The sequence below is a fragment of the Dromiciops gliroides genome, chromosome 1, assembly GCF_019393635.1.
Source record: "Dromiciops gliroides isolate mDroGli1 chromosome 1, mDroGli1.pri, whole genome shotgun sequence".
NCBI lineage: Eukaryota > Metazoa > Chordata > Mammalia > Microbiotheria > Microbiotheriidae > Dromiciops > Dromiciops gliroides.
This window is the reverse complement of record NC_057861.1, coordinates 29,691,205-29,706,267: the sequence shown is the minus strand read 5'-3', so window position 1 is coordinate 29,706,267 and position 15,063 is coordinate 29,691,205. Positions and strand designations below refer to the sequence as shown.

The 15,063-nt window shown below is 39.0% G+C and overlaps 1 protein-coding gene across 1 annotated transcript in view; it reads left to right on the top strand.

Annotated features, from left to right (window-relative positions):
* The window catches only part of RAD9B (RAD9 checkpoint clamp component B), a 57,114-nt gene that overhangs the window by 41,221 nt on the left and 830 nt on the right, over positions 1–15,063 (top strand). The window lies entirely within an intron of this gene.

Here is a 15,063-nt window from a genome sequence, read left to right as displayed (position 1 = left end):
TTCCATCTATTTTCAGATAGTATCACTTCTTTCTCTGTAGATGGGTTGCCATTTTCATAAGTCCTTTGGGGTTATATTGGATCATTGCCTTGCTGAAAATAACCACATGCTTCCCCGGCAGATCATCCCCCACTATTGCTGTTATTTTGTATACAGTACATTTCACTCTGCTTCAGTTCATGTAGGTCTTTCCAGGTTTTTCTGATAGTATCTTGTTCATCATAACCTAAATACCTTAAACTTGACAAAGAATTTTCTTCATATTAGCCCAGCAAAGTAGGTACCATATGTTTTGCCATTATAATCAATCATCATAACTATTTCCCCCCATCCTATTCCCTTCCCATGATATTTACTCTATTTTATATCTTCTTTTAAACTATTCCTCCTCAAAAGTGTTTTACTTCTGACTGTCCCCTCCCCTACTCTGCACTCCCTTTTTTTTCACCCTTCCTTCCTTATCCTCTTCCCCTCATACTTTCCTGTAGGGTTAAATAGATTACTCCTCCCAACTGGGTGTGAATGTTATTCCCTCCATGAACCAACTCTGATGAGTTTAAGGTCTTTGAGCTAATTCTGTGTTCCAAATTTTCTGCCTCCCTCTCTCCTCAACCCTCCCTATGAAATCAAGCAATTCAATATGTCATACTTGTGCAGTTATGCAGAACATCTTTACCTTCCACGAAAGTATTTTGCTTTTTACTGCTCTGTCCCCCAATCAGTTCAGGTCTTTTCATAACAAATGCCTGAGGATGTATTGTGGTCTACCTTTCCCCCAAAGAAGTTTTTGATGGTCTTCTGCTTTCTCTGCCTACTCATCCTGGCTTACTGTTTCTTGGCTTTTTACTCCTTCTTAAAGTGTATCACTGCTTCCAGGACACACTGTTCATGCTACAGCATGGCCCAGGGGGTGATTGGGCTTCTTCTCAGCCTGCCTGGCTTGTGAGTAATCACAGCCGCTTTCTCTTTGACCCGGAAACAGAAGTCTGATTGAACTCTGATTTTCTATGGTCGGAAGCTTGGTGTGCTTTTGCCCCTTCCCCACTTGGCCACCACAACTAGATTCAGCCCACTGGTTCAGACCAAGGACGCTTTGCCGCAACTCCAGTAGATACTGCCTCCACTTCACCCCAGCCTACCGCTGAACCCCCTCACCAGTCTGTGATTGGAGCCTCAGAAGCTGCTGGTGCTGAAGACTCTGACATGCGCTGGAAGCGGTGTCCCTGGCTGGGTCCAGACTGCGCACTGAGCTGTTCAGCCTGATCAGTAGGTGATCAGAATTGCCCTCTTTTGCGGGGAAATAGTCTCACTCTGTTCTTATGTGCATTAAGCTGTTCTGGGTTTTGATTTTTTACATTATTTGGGCTTGAATGGACGGGTTTATCTGGAGCTTGTGGGAGTCACAGCCTCTCCTCCGCCATCTTGGCTCCCAAACAACCATACATTGTTACTGGAAAAAGCGTACTTTAGACTCTATGGACCTATATGGATCAACAAGGTGATGTCTCTGCTTTTCAGTATGTTGTCTAGATTTGCTGTAGCTTTTCTACCAAGGAGCAAGTATCTTAATTTCATGGCTACAGTCACTGAATGTGGTGATCTTTGAGCTTAAGGATATAAAATCTGACACTGCTTCCATTTCTTCTCCCTCTATTTTCTAGGAAATGATGGGACCAAGATCTTAGTTTTTATATGTTAAACTTTAAGCCAACTCTTATACTCTCATCAAAAGGATTCTTAATTTTTCTTTCTGCCATTAGAGTGGTACTATCTACATATCTGAGATTGTTGACCTTTCTCCAGGCAACCTTAATTCCAGCTTTTGATTCATCCAGTCTGGCATTTCACATGATATACTCTGCATATAAGTTAAATAAATAATGGGACAATATGCAGCCTTGCCTTACTTTTTCTCAAATCTCAAATCAATTAGTTGTTCTAACTGCTACTTCTTGGCCTGTAAACAGGTTTCTCAAGAGACAAATAAGATGATCTTGTATTACTGTCTCTTTGAGGACTTGTCACATTTTGTCACAGTCAAAGGCTTTAGTGTAGTCAAAGAAGCAGAAGTAGATATTTTTCTTAAATTTCCTTGCTTTCTTCATAGTCCAGTGAATGTTGGCAATTTGGTCTCTAGTTCTTCTGTCTCTTTGAAAACCAGTCTATACTTCTGGTAATTCACAGTTCACATATTGCTGAAGCCTCACTTGCAGAATCTTACATATAACCTTGCTGGCATGTGAAATGAGTATAATCGTTTGGTAATTTCACATTATTTAGCACTGCCCTTCTTTAGGATTGTAATGTAAACTGATTTTTTTCCAACATTTATTTTATTTTTTCTAGCTACATGTAGCGGCAGTTTTCAACATTCATTTTCATAAGATTTAGAGTTCTAATTTTTCTCCTTCCCTCCCTTTCCTCCCCCCTCCGCAAAACAGCAACCAATCTGGTATAGGTTATATATTTTCAATCCACAAGTGTTCTTTTTATCAGTTTTTTTTTATGGGAGTGGATAGTATGCTTAATCTTTAGTCCCTTGGGATTGTCTTGGATCGTTGTACTCTCATTGCTGAGAGTAGTTGTCATTCACAATTGCTTATCAAACAATACTGCTGTCACTATGCACAATGTATTCCCAGTTCTGCTCATTTCACTATACATCAATTCATATGAGTCTTTCAAGGTTTTTCTGGGATCATCCTATTTGTCATTTCCACTATAGTCATATACTACCACAGCTTCTTCAGTCATTCCTCAATTGATGGACATTCCCTTGATTCCCAATTCTTAGCCACCACAAAGAGTTGCTATATTTTTTGTACAATTTTTCCCCTTTTCTCTTTTTCATGATTACTATTGTTAACTATTTCCCTCCATCCTATTCCTTTCCCCATGATATTTACTCTGTTATCTATCTTCTTTTACCCCCATCCCTCTTCAAAAGGGATTTTCTTCCATCTGTCCACTCCCCCAATCTGCCTTCCCTTCTTTTTGCCCTTCTCTCTTTATCCCCTTCCCCTGCTATTTTCCTGCAGGGTTAGATAGATCACTCCACCCAATTGAGTATGTATGTTATTCCATTCTTGAGCCAACTCTGATGAGATTAAGGTCTTTGAGCCTATTCTGATGAGTGTAAAGTTCATTTACTGCCCTGCTCCTCCTCCATCTCTTCCCCCACTCTATAAACCCTTTCCTGTTTCTTTCATGTGGGATTTCACTCCATGCTACCTCTGCCCTTCCCCCTCCCCCAGCGCATTCCTCTCACCCCTCAAATTTACCCTAAAGATGTCATCATGGGGCAGCCAGGTGACACAGTGAACAAAGCATCCACCCCAGACCCTGGGGGACCCCAGCTAAAACTCGGCCTCAAACACAAGACAGTCACACGCTGTATGACCCCAGGTATATCCCCCAACTTCAATTTTTTATGGTTCTCTAGGGTTTTGTATTTGAAAGTCAAATTTTCCATTCAGTTCAGGTCTTTTCATCATGAATACCTGAAAGTCCTCTTTTTCATTGAAGTCCCATTTTTCCTCTGAAAGATTACACTCAGTTTTGCTGGATACGTGATTCTTGGTTGTAATCCCAATTCTTTTGCCCTCTGAAATATCATATTCCATGCCCTCTGGTCCTTTAATGTAGAAGCTGCTAGATCTTGTGCTATCCTGACTGGGACTCTACAATACTTCAATTCTTTCTTTTCGGCAGCTTGCAATATTTTCTCCTTGACCTGAGAGCTCTGGAATTTGGCTATAATATTCCTGGGAGTTTTCCTTTTTGGATCTCTTTCAGGAGGTGATTGGTGGATTCTTTCAATTTCTATTTTTCCTTCTGTTTCTAGAATATCAGGGCAGTTTTTCCTGATAGTTTCTTGGAATATGATGTCTAAGCTCTTTCCTTGATCATTGTTTTCAGGTAGACCAATAATTTTCATTGTTTGGTTTTGTTTTTTTTTTTGGTTTGGTTTGCGGGGCAATGAGGGTTAACTGACTTGCCCAGGGTCACACAGCTAGTAAGTGTCAAATGTCTGAGGCTGGATTTGAACTCAGGTACTCCTGAATCCAGGGCCGGTACTTTATCCACTGCACCACGTAGCTGTCCCATAGACCAATAATTTTCAAATTATCTCTCCTGGCTCTATTTTCCAGGTCAGCAGTTTTTCCAAGAAGATATTTCACATTGCCCTCTTTTTTTATTCATTTGGATTTGCTTTATATATTGTGTCTTGGTTGCTCATTAAGTCACTGGCTTCCATTTGTTCAATCCTAATTCTGAGGCAATTATTTTCATCAAAGAGCTTTTCCATTTGGCTTTTCAAGCTGTTGAATTTTTTCTCATGTCTTTCCTGCATCACCCTCATTTCTCTCTCCGTTTTTTCCTCTACCTCTCTAACTTTATCTTCAAAGTCCTTTTTGAGTGCTTCTATGGCCTGAGACCAATTCATATTTTTTCTTGGAAGCTTTAGATATAGGGGCCCTGATATTGACACCTTCCTCTCAATCTTCTTTATCACTAAAGAAACTTTCTGTGGTCCTCACCTTTCTTTGTCTGCTCTTCTTGCCTTTCTTTTACTTGCCTTTTAGCTCCTTAAAGTGGGGCACTATTTCCAGGCTGCACAATCCCAAGCTTCAGGAGGTCCCAGGTGGTATGATTTAAGGAGGGGCAGGTTCTTCACTCACCTGGCCTGTTCCCTGGTCAGTACATGACCCCAGACCAACTTGCTAATCAACCAGCTTTGTGTGCTGTGGTTGTCAGCTCTGATGAGCTTTTGCCCCTCCCCCACCTGGGCCACTGCTACTCAAGCCTACCTCCTGGTTCCCAGAAGGGGTGAAAAACCCAAGTTCTGCCTCAGCACCAGCATAGACCCCTGTAATCTCCCCTCTGCCAAGGGCTCAGCCCTCTCACCAGATTGTGACCTTAGTTCCAAACGACACTGGCACTACAGCTGATTCAGAGGCTCTGGGGGTCTCTTCCTCTGGTGAGACCTTCCTGGAACTGGATCTGTGTCAGGGTGACTGTGGGATTGGGCTCCACTCCTGTCTCAGCACAGCAGCTCTCTCCTTCTGATCTTCCAAGGAGTCCTTGGTTGGAAAATTATCTCAGCACATTCTTTTGTGGATTTTGCTGCTCCAGGAATTGTCCTATGGCATTATTTGGATGCTTTTTGGAGTGATCGTGTAGTGAGTTCTAGAGCTCACTGCTTTTCCTTGCCATCTTGGCTCTGCTGATCTTTTCTAATTTAGTGGCCACTGTTGAATTTTCCAGATTTGCTGGCATATTGAGTACAGCACTTCCTTTTACAGCTCATTTTACAGATAAGGAAATTGAGACAAACAGGGTTAAGTGACTTGCCCAAGGGCACACACTTACTGTGTTTGAGGCTAGATTTGAATTCAAGAAGATGAGTCTTCCTGACTCCCAGCCCAGCACTCTATCCACTGTGCCACCCAGTTGCCCCTTGTAAAATATACCATAACAGATTTGGAAAGAATCTTAATAAAAACTTATAGAACATATTTTAAAGAATAGATTTGTTTTGATAATCTTCCATCTTTATATTATCTACCTTTTCCCCTGTATCTTTCCTGAACCCTGCCCCCAGAAAGCCATTCCTTAGAATAATAAAGAATCCTTTTTTTTTTTTTTTTGGTGGGGCAGTGAGGGTTAAGTGACTTGCCCAGGGTCACACAGCTAGTAAGTATCAAACGTCTGAGGCTGGATTTGAACTCAGGTCCTCCTAAATCCAGGGCCAGTGCTTTATCCACTGTGCCACCTAGCCCCCATAAAGAATCCTTTTAAAAATATATTTCTTTTGTTACATTTTAAGTTCTGAACTGTCTCCCTCCCTCCCCTCCCCCCACACTAGAGAAGGCCATCATTTGACACTGTGGGGACCAATTTTTAATTGGGAAATGCTGGCTAAGCGGCTCACCACAATATTGGGGCAAGGAAGGAGACCGGCAGCCTCCCTCAAAACAGAACAAGATTTATTTTAACAAGAACGAACTTAAAAAAAAAAAATACCACAAACAGGATCAGTAGGATCAAGGGAAAGGAAATAAAATGGGGAAAGGGAAATTATAATACCTGAAAAAATACCACCGCCCAGGAATCAGCTGAAAATATGCAGCAGAACGCCTTCGGCTTTCCAGCTTCCACCTAGAATGCCCAATTCTCCTCCCCCAAACCTAGAAACACCCCACACAGTCCCAGCCAATGGGATGGCTGCTCTGACAGTCACATGACTGCCCTCACTAGGCTTCCAATCATTATAATTTTGCCAGGCCCATGTAGGCGTTGGCGAGTGGTGATGACGTGAGGTGCCAGAGCCCTGGCTACGGCTACAACCAGTGGGTGGAGCACCGTGTGGTTTGCGGAGCCCCAGGCCAGTGCGCGCATAAAAACCTGAAATAACAATGAATTCTTTACAACACAAATATATAAATATATATAAAACCATGCTGTGCATACTTCTATTTATCATTTCTTTCTCTGGAAGTGGATAGCATCTTTCTTCATAGGTACTTTGTAGTTGATTTGAGTATTTGTAATACTCAGAATAACTTGGTTGTTCACAATTACTCTTGGAATGATATTGCTGTTACTGTACACAATGTTCTTTTGGTTGTGTTCATTTCACTCTTTATTTCATGCAAGTCATTCCACGTTTTCCTAAAATCCACCAGTTCGTCACTTCTTATATCACAGTCGCAATCCATCACAATCATATACCACAACTTGTTAAGTCATTCCCCAATTGATGAGCGTCCCCTCAATTCCCAGTCTGTTGCCACAAAGAATCCCTTTTTAAGGGGAAGAAGAAAAAAATCAGTAAAACTGATCAACACAGCAAAAAAAAAAATCTGACATGATATGCAATGTACCATACCTATTGATAACCATCTCTGCAAAAGGAGCGGGGATAAGGGTGGGGAGGAGGTGTCTTCTTATTTCTCTTCTTAAGGGTCATAAATAGTATTTATCCTTCTGTTTATTTTGCAACATTAAGTTTCCATCATTTTGTCATTCTTTCTGTTTCCATTATTTTAGTCATTCTGTATAGTTTTCCTGATTCTACTTCATTTTGTATCAATTCAGATAAATCTTTTTATGCTTCTCTGTAGTTAACATGTTCATTATTTCTTAAAGTACATCAATATTCCATTACATTCATAAACAAGGACTTGTTTAGCCATTCCCCAAGTGATGGGCATTTATTTTGTTTCTGATTCTTTGCTCCCACAAAAAGTGTTGCTATCAATATTTTGGTGTATTTGGAGACTTCCTTTTCGTCAATCATTTCTTTGGGGTATATGCCTTGAGGTGGAATCTCTGGGTTAAAGGGTAGGGCTGTTTGAATTACTTTATTTACATAATTCCAAATTGTCTTCCAAAATGGTTACATGAATTCAGAGATCCACCAAAAATATATTTGTGTGCCTCTCTTTCCATAGCCCCTCCAGAATTGACTGTTGTCATTTCTTTTGCCATCATTGACAATTTGTTGGGTTAGAGATAAGATCCCAGGATTGTTTTCATTTATATTTCTCTTATTAGTGATTTGGAGCTCACATGGTTGTGAATGGCCTGCATTTTGAGAATTATTTGTTCATGTCCTTTAACCACTTCTCCATTGAGGAAATAGCTTTTGGTTCCTTATATTTGATAATTCTCTATGTATCTGGGATCTATCTTGGATATTACACCCTTATCAGAGATATTTGATACAAAGATTTTTTTTTCTCCAATTAAATACTTCCCCCTTTCTCAGAAGTGCTAATTTTGTTTGTACAAAATCTTCCAGTTTCATGAAATCATTAATTATCTCTTTTATCTTTTTGTAATTGTTTCAGTCTCTTGTATGGTTAAGCATTCTTCCCTTACCCAGAACTGTGAAAAGTATATGATTTTCTTTCCTTTTAATGTAATAGTATTTAATATTTAGGTCATATATACATTGTGAATTTGTGTGATATAGATGTTATACATATAGATATAGATGTTAGCCTAAGTTTGTTTTACACAGATTGCTTTCCAGTTTTCCCAGCAGTTTTTTGTTGTTGTTAATATTTTACTTATTTTTAAAAATATTCTTTTTTTAAATGTTGTTTCAAATTCATTCCCTCCCAATAGCTCCTCCCCCCCATTGAGAAGCAGACCATATGATACCCATTATACTTATAGAGTCATGAAAAACACATTTCTATATTAGTCATTTGCCCCTCCCTTCCCAAAGCAAGAAAATAAAGTGAAAAACCATATGTTTCAGTCTGCACAAAGAGTTCATCACTTCTCTCTGCGGAGGTGAATAGCATTTTTCATCATGAGTCTTTTGGAATTGTCCTAGATAATTGTATTGATCAGGGTAGCTAAGTTTTTTCACAGTTGATTGTGGTTACAATATTACTGTTACTGTGTACAAAGATCTCCTAGTGCTACTCACTTTACTATACATATACATCAGTTCATACAAATCTTCCCAGGTTTTTCTGAAACCATCCTACTTGTCATTTCTTATAGCACAATAGTATTCAATCACAACCATATACCACAAATTATTCAGCCATTCCCCAATTGATGGGCATCCCCATAATTTCCAATTCTTTGCCACCACAAAAAGAGCTGCTATAAATATTTTTGTACATATAGGTTCTTTTCATTTTTGCTTGATCCTTTTATTTCCCAGCAATTCTTAACAAATAGGGAGTTCTTTCCTAGGTTATTTGTTTTTAGTTTTATTGAACACTATGATATTAAGTTCAGTTATTTCTTATTCATCTTTGTCTAATCTAGTTGATTGACATATTTTTCCGTTTATATATATATATATTTTTAATTTTTTTTGCAGGGCAATGGGGGTTAAGTGACTTGCCCAGGGTCACACAGCTAGTGTCAAGTATTTGAGGCCAGATTTAAACTCAAGTACTCCTGAATCCAGGGCCGGTGCTTTATCCACTGCTCCACCTAGCCGCCCCTTTTCCATTTTTTTAAACCGGTACCAAATGGTTTTGATGATTACTGCTTTATGATTTAGTCTGAGGAGTGGAAGTGCTATAACCCTTCATTTCCAACTTTTTTTTTCATTATTTCCTTGATATTCTAGATTTTTGTTCCTCCAAATGATTTTTAAATGATTTTGTTTTTTTCTGTCAAGTGTCCTTTTGGTTATAAAATTGGCATAGCCCTAAATCTGTGACTTACCTTTGGTAGTATTGTCATTTTATCATATTGGCATGTTCCAGCCATTAACAGTAAATATTCTTCTATGTAGATAGTGCATTTTAAAATTATTTTGAGTGGTATATCCCTTTCTATTATTGACTTTTGGATTTTGTTATTATTCTATTGAAATGTTTATTTTTGAGGGTTTATTTGGCAGTGAGCAACTTTGTTAAAGCTACTGATTTCCTCAGTTAGCTTCTTTGCTGACTCTTTAGGATTTGTAAAAGTAAAATCATCATGTCATAAGCAAATAGGGATAGTCTTGACTCTTCTTTTCCTCACTTCATACCTTCAATTTATTTATCTTGTCTTATTGAAATTGCTAATGATTCTAGAACTATCTTAAATAATAGTGGGGAAAAGGGGCTAGTAAGTGTTAAGTGTCTGATGTTGAATTTGAACTCAGGTCCTCCTGAATCTAGGGCCGGTGCTTTATCCTCTGCACTACCTAGCTGCCCCCAGAACTTTATTTTAACTCTATGTGTATCTCTCATTTTAAAATGTGTTTCTTGTAAGCAGCATATTTTCAGATTCTGATTTTTAATCCATTCTGCTATCTATTTCCATTTTATGGGTGAGTTCATCCCATTCATATTCAAAGTTATAATTACTATTTGTATATTTCCTTCCATCCTATTTTTCCTCATTATAGTCCTTCTTAGACTGTTTTTACCCTCTTTCCTCCAGTTTACTTCTTTTTTGTTTTGTTTTTTTGTTTTTTTGCAGGCAATAGGGGTTAAGTGACTTGCCCAGGGTCACACAGCTAGTAAGTATAAAGTGTCTAAGGCCAGATTTGAACTCAAGTACTCCTAAATCCAGGGCTGGTGCTTTAATCACTGCACCATCTAGCTGCCCCTCTCCAGTTTACTTCTAATCACTACCTCCCTAATCCACACACCCTGTTAAAAAAATCTTTCCCTTATCCTCTCTCCTTACCCTCCTATTCCTTATTTTACCCACCCCCTAAGAATCCTTCCCTTTTCTGCCTCCCCACCCTCCTAAATCTTAATCTAAATAGCCTTCTAAAAATCCCCCCACCCTTATCCTGTCCCCTAACCCTCTCATTAAACAAACCAAAACAAATCTAGAAGACATTTATACCCTTCTAGATGTATATGTTGTTCCCTCTTTAATCCAAATCTGATGAGAGTAAGGTTCCAGCACTACCAGCCCTCCACCCCCACCTGTTTCTTCTGCATCAATTTTTCCTCTCATACCTCATTTGTATGAGGTAATTGCTCTTTTCACCCTTTTCTGCCCAGTTTTGGTTTTTAGTCACCCCGTCACACTCAGTTCAGTTCCAACTTTTCTTTCAAACTACCCAAGTACTGATGACAGTTTTTAAATTTAAATTTTTTTCTGGGGCAGCTAGGTGGCGCAGTGGATAGAGCACCGGCCCTGGATTCAGGAGGTCCTGAGTTCAAATCCGGCCTCAGACACTTAACACTTACTGGCTGTGTGACCCTGGGCAAGTCACTTAACCCTAATTGCCTCACTTTAAAAAAAATTTTTTAATTTTTTTCCAATGTAAAGATATTTATTGAGTTCCAAAATTTTCTCCCACCTTCCCTTCCCTCTCCCTTCCCAAATACAGCAAGAAATTTGATATAGGTTCTGATGACAGTCTTAAGAATACATTTTCACATATAAGAAGTAAACAATTTGAAAAAAAAAAGTAAACAGTTTGACCTTATTGAGTCCCTTGTGATTGGTCTTTGATGTTTACCTTATATTTCTCCTGGATCATATATGCTGAATTTTCCATTAAGGTCTTCTTGTCTTTTTGTGATAAATGCATATCCATTTTTTTCCATTCAGGATTATATTTAATTTTGCTATGTAAGTTATTTTTGGCTTCAACACCAGCTCTTTTGCTCTTCCAAATGTAAGTGTTCTAAGTACAGTCTTTCAGTGTACTGGCTGCTAGGTCTTGTGTAATTTAACCTGCTTTATAGTAGAGGCATGGAATTTGGACTCTTCACTCCAGGATCTAGGATTAAAAGTATCCTTATGTCTTTGCCTCTGATTGCTAGATGGGAATACATGCATGCACCCTCAGAGAATTCCAGAGAAGCTTAGCTCCTAGAAGTCCTACAGCATTCCAAAGACTGGGTGCACTGATGTGCAAAGAGTGGATGTCCTGTGGTCAACAGAAAATTGAAGTGTAGAAACGATCTCCCCATAGCTCCTGGCGGCTGCTGTCATGTGGCAGTTTAATGGACTATATGCCTTCAATCAAGTAGGGGCTAATAATCTGTAAATTCTTTGACCTGCAACCTGAATAGCTGGGGGTGTCTGCCTTGTATGTCATCACTTTCCCCGTGGTCTCCTTTGCCATTGGCCAAGTGATGGTTTTGTTTTGTTTTTAAAAAGCTAATGAACTGCTATAAAGCTGGATTATTTTAGTGAGATTTTCCTGTGATTTTTCTATTACAAAATGTAAAAGTGGTTTTAGAGTAATATGTGATGTTCCCAAGTGGCAAATTCAGTAACTTTCAGGACTGAAATAAATTGTGTCAGGAAGCTTTTTGTTGGAAAAATTCTTGGCAAGTTATTTTGATGTATTTTTGAGTTCTGGATCTTATCTTGAAACATGCCTTTGTCATTCTTGAAGTTTCCCCAACCATATCTCTTCCTTATATGAAATATAAATATGGACTTAGAGATGAAAAATAATATTTTGGTGGTAGCTAAGTGGCACAGTAGATAAAACACCAGTCCTGGATTCAGGAGGACCTGAGTTCAAATCCACCCTCAGACACTTGACACTTACTAGCTATGTGACCCTGGGCAAGTCACTTAACCCTCATTTCCCTCCCCCCCAAATAATAATAATATTTTGTTTAGGTATAAAAAAGTTTTCATAATTATTTGTCATTTGATTGCAGAACTATAGAAATGTGATTTTAATAGTAATTTTAAAAATATCCCTTAAGATATCTGGACTTTTAAGGGAAAACAGAATAAATGAACTTTGATAATACCAAAAATGAAAGCTCTACAACTTTCTCTTCCTTTTTCATATTCTCTTTTGTTTATTCTTTAATAATGTGTTGCACTGCATAAGAATTTTTCTTTTTTTTTAAATTAAAAAAAAATTTATTTTTAAGTGAGGCAATTGGGGTTAAGTGACTTGCCCAAGGTCACACAGCTAGTAAGTGTTAAGTGTCTGAGGCCGGATTTGAACTCAGGTACTCTTGACTTCAGGGCTGGTGGTCTATCCACTGTGCCACCTAGCTGCCCCAGAATTTTTCAAACATATGTGTACATGTATAATATTATAATTATATATTATATATGTATACACATATATTTTATCACACCCTAACTTTTGGATCTCATCTTTTGCTTTTCAAGCAAACATTTTTAAACAGCAGGATATTTTTCACCATGATTTAGGTACCAGCATGGACACTGCTAAAAATAAGTCTGAAAAGAAATCAGTTCCCCAACAATATTCATGCCATGGCATAGTGGATAGAGAGCCCACCTCAAAGCCTAGGACCAAGTCTTACCTCAGATACATTTTTTTTGGTGGCTCTGCAGTATTCAAATTGGCTTTTTCTTATTGTTTGTAATATTTTCTCCTTAACCTGGGAGCTTCGAAATTTGGCTATGATATTCCTATAGGTTTTTATCCTGGGATCTCTTTCATGTGGTGACTGGTGGATTTTTTCCATTTCTACTTTACTCACCTGTCCTAGAACTTCAGGGCAACTTTAATTATTTCTTCTAATATTGTAATATTCTTGTAACATTGCAATGCTTTTTTTATTGTAACTTTCAGGTAGTCCAGTGATTCTTATATTGTCTCTTCTTGATCAGTTCTCCACATCAGTTGTTTTTGTAATGTGTTTCACATTGTCTTCTATTTTTCCATTCTTTTTCTTTTATTATTTCTTAGCATCTTATAAATGTCATTAGCTTTTCCTTGCCCAATTCTAGTTTTTAAGGAGTTGTTTTCTTCCTTAAGATTCTGGATCTCTTTTTACAGTTAGTTGGATTTCTTTCCATAATTTTCTTGATTTTCTTAGATTGTTCTTATTTTTTCCCTGATTTTCCCTCTCTCGCTCTTATTTGATTTTTGAAGTTCTTTTTAAGTTCTCCCAAGAACTCTATTTGGACTTGTGATCATTTGACATTGCTCTTTGGGGTACTTCAGTATCTTCCTCTGAAGGCAAACCCAGATCTTATCTATCCCCACAGTAACTGTCTATGGTTGGGTTCTTTCTCCTTTGCTTACTCATTTGTATTTTTATTTTATTTTATTCTTAGCAGCTTATTATCATAATCACATCTAGTTGGTGGGGGTGTGGAATGGTGCCCCAGGCCTCAGGTCCTATTTACTGTTATTTTCTGAACTTTGTCCCTGACTCAACCTTGGCACTCCTTTCCACCACCAAGCCACAGTTAGGGCCCCCAGCCATGCTTTGCTGGAAATGCTCTTGCTCCCTGCAGACCCTCCAGTGGCTGCAACCTTCACTTCTCCTCTCTGGCTTGGAACTGAAACCAGACATTCAGCTCTCCTGTAAGTGCCCAGAGCCAGCAACTTTCACTGCACTATTGCTACCACACTCAGCAGGCATGTGCTAACTCTTTCTCAATGTCAGCTGCAGCCCAGGACCACATCTAGACAGCACAGCTGGGTCTGGCATCCTTCAAAAGTAGAGGGTCTTTCAATCTTCCCCTGCTTGGATGTCTGACCCCCACCCTCTCTGTGAGGGGGAAATTCCTATGGCCTAGACTGAGGCTGCCTTTCAACCTAGCTGCCCCCATGGCTTGTTTGTTGTTTCAGCTGAGACCAGCCTGGAGGTGTCTGTAGTTCACTTGGGCCAAACCTTTGACCCTGGGGTTGGTCTTCAGGTCTTTTCCAGTTGTCCCAGGAGAACCACTGCTCTCCCCCAACTCTTGTTTATTTTTGCTTCTCTACATTCAACTTGAGGTGCTTGTCTGTCTTGTTTGTGGAAGAAAACTGAATTTTCTGACCTACTCCACCATCTTCCCAGAATTCCCTGTTCCCTTCTCTTTCTAAACTCTCAATAATCCCATCAGCTTCTATGGATTCGATTATCATGTATAAACAGATGCTTAAAGTCTATATAGCCAATTCTCTACTCTCTTCTGAGCTCTACTTGGACATCCCCTAGGCATATCAAAATCAATCTCCCCAAGACAGAACACTGTCTCTATCCTTAAACCCAGGCCTCATCCTAACATTCCCATTTTTTCACGTGACCCAGGTTTGCTACCTCCACACCATCCTGTTTGTCCTCACTCATCCTGAATACTTAATAATCAGTTGCCAAATCTTGTCAGTTCTACCTTCACAAAACTCGGCATCAAGTGTATTCCCTCTGCTCACACAACCATCACGCCTAATTCAGGCTTTCAATACTTCAGTTAACATGAATTATTGCACAAACCAATTGGTTATCCAGCCTTTCCTTATATAAGCCATCCTCCACAAAACTGTCAAACTGAGATCCCCAAAGCACAGTCCTGGACTAGGTAACTTCCCTGCTCAAGGAGCTTTGTATAATAGAGTGTCTATTTCCTCTAGAATAAAATGCATGCCTGGAATATTCTTCATTATACATGTTCTCACTCTACCTCTTGGAACCATTAACATTAAAAGCCTCAGTTCAAGTAGTAACTCCTTTGAGAGACCTTTCCTGATTCCCAGTTATTAGTGTCTCCTCTGAAATCACTTGTATTTTATTTATACATAATATAGCTATGGCTGTGCACATATAGATATATCTACATAATCTTTTACTTACTCGTGTGAACATATATCACAACAGAAATGAGCTTCTTGAGGGCAAGGATCTCAATTTT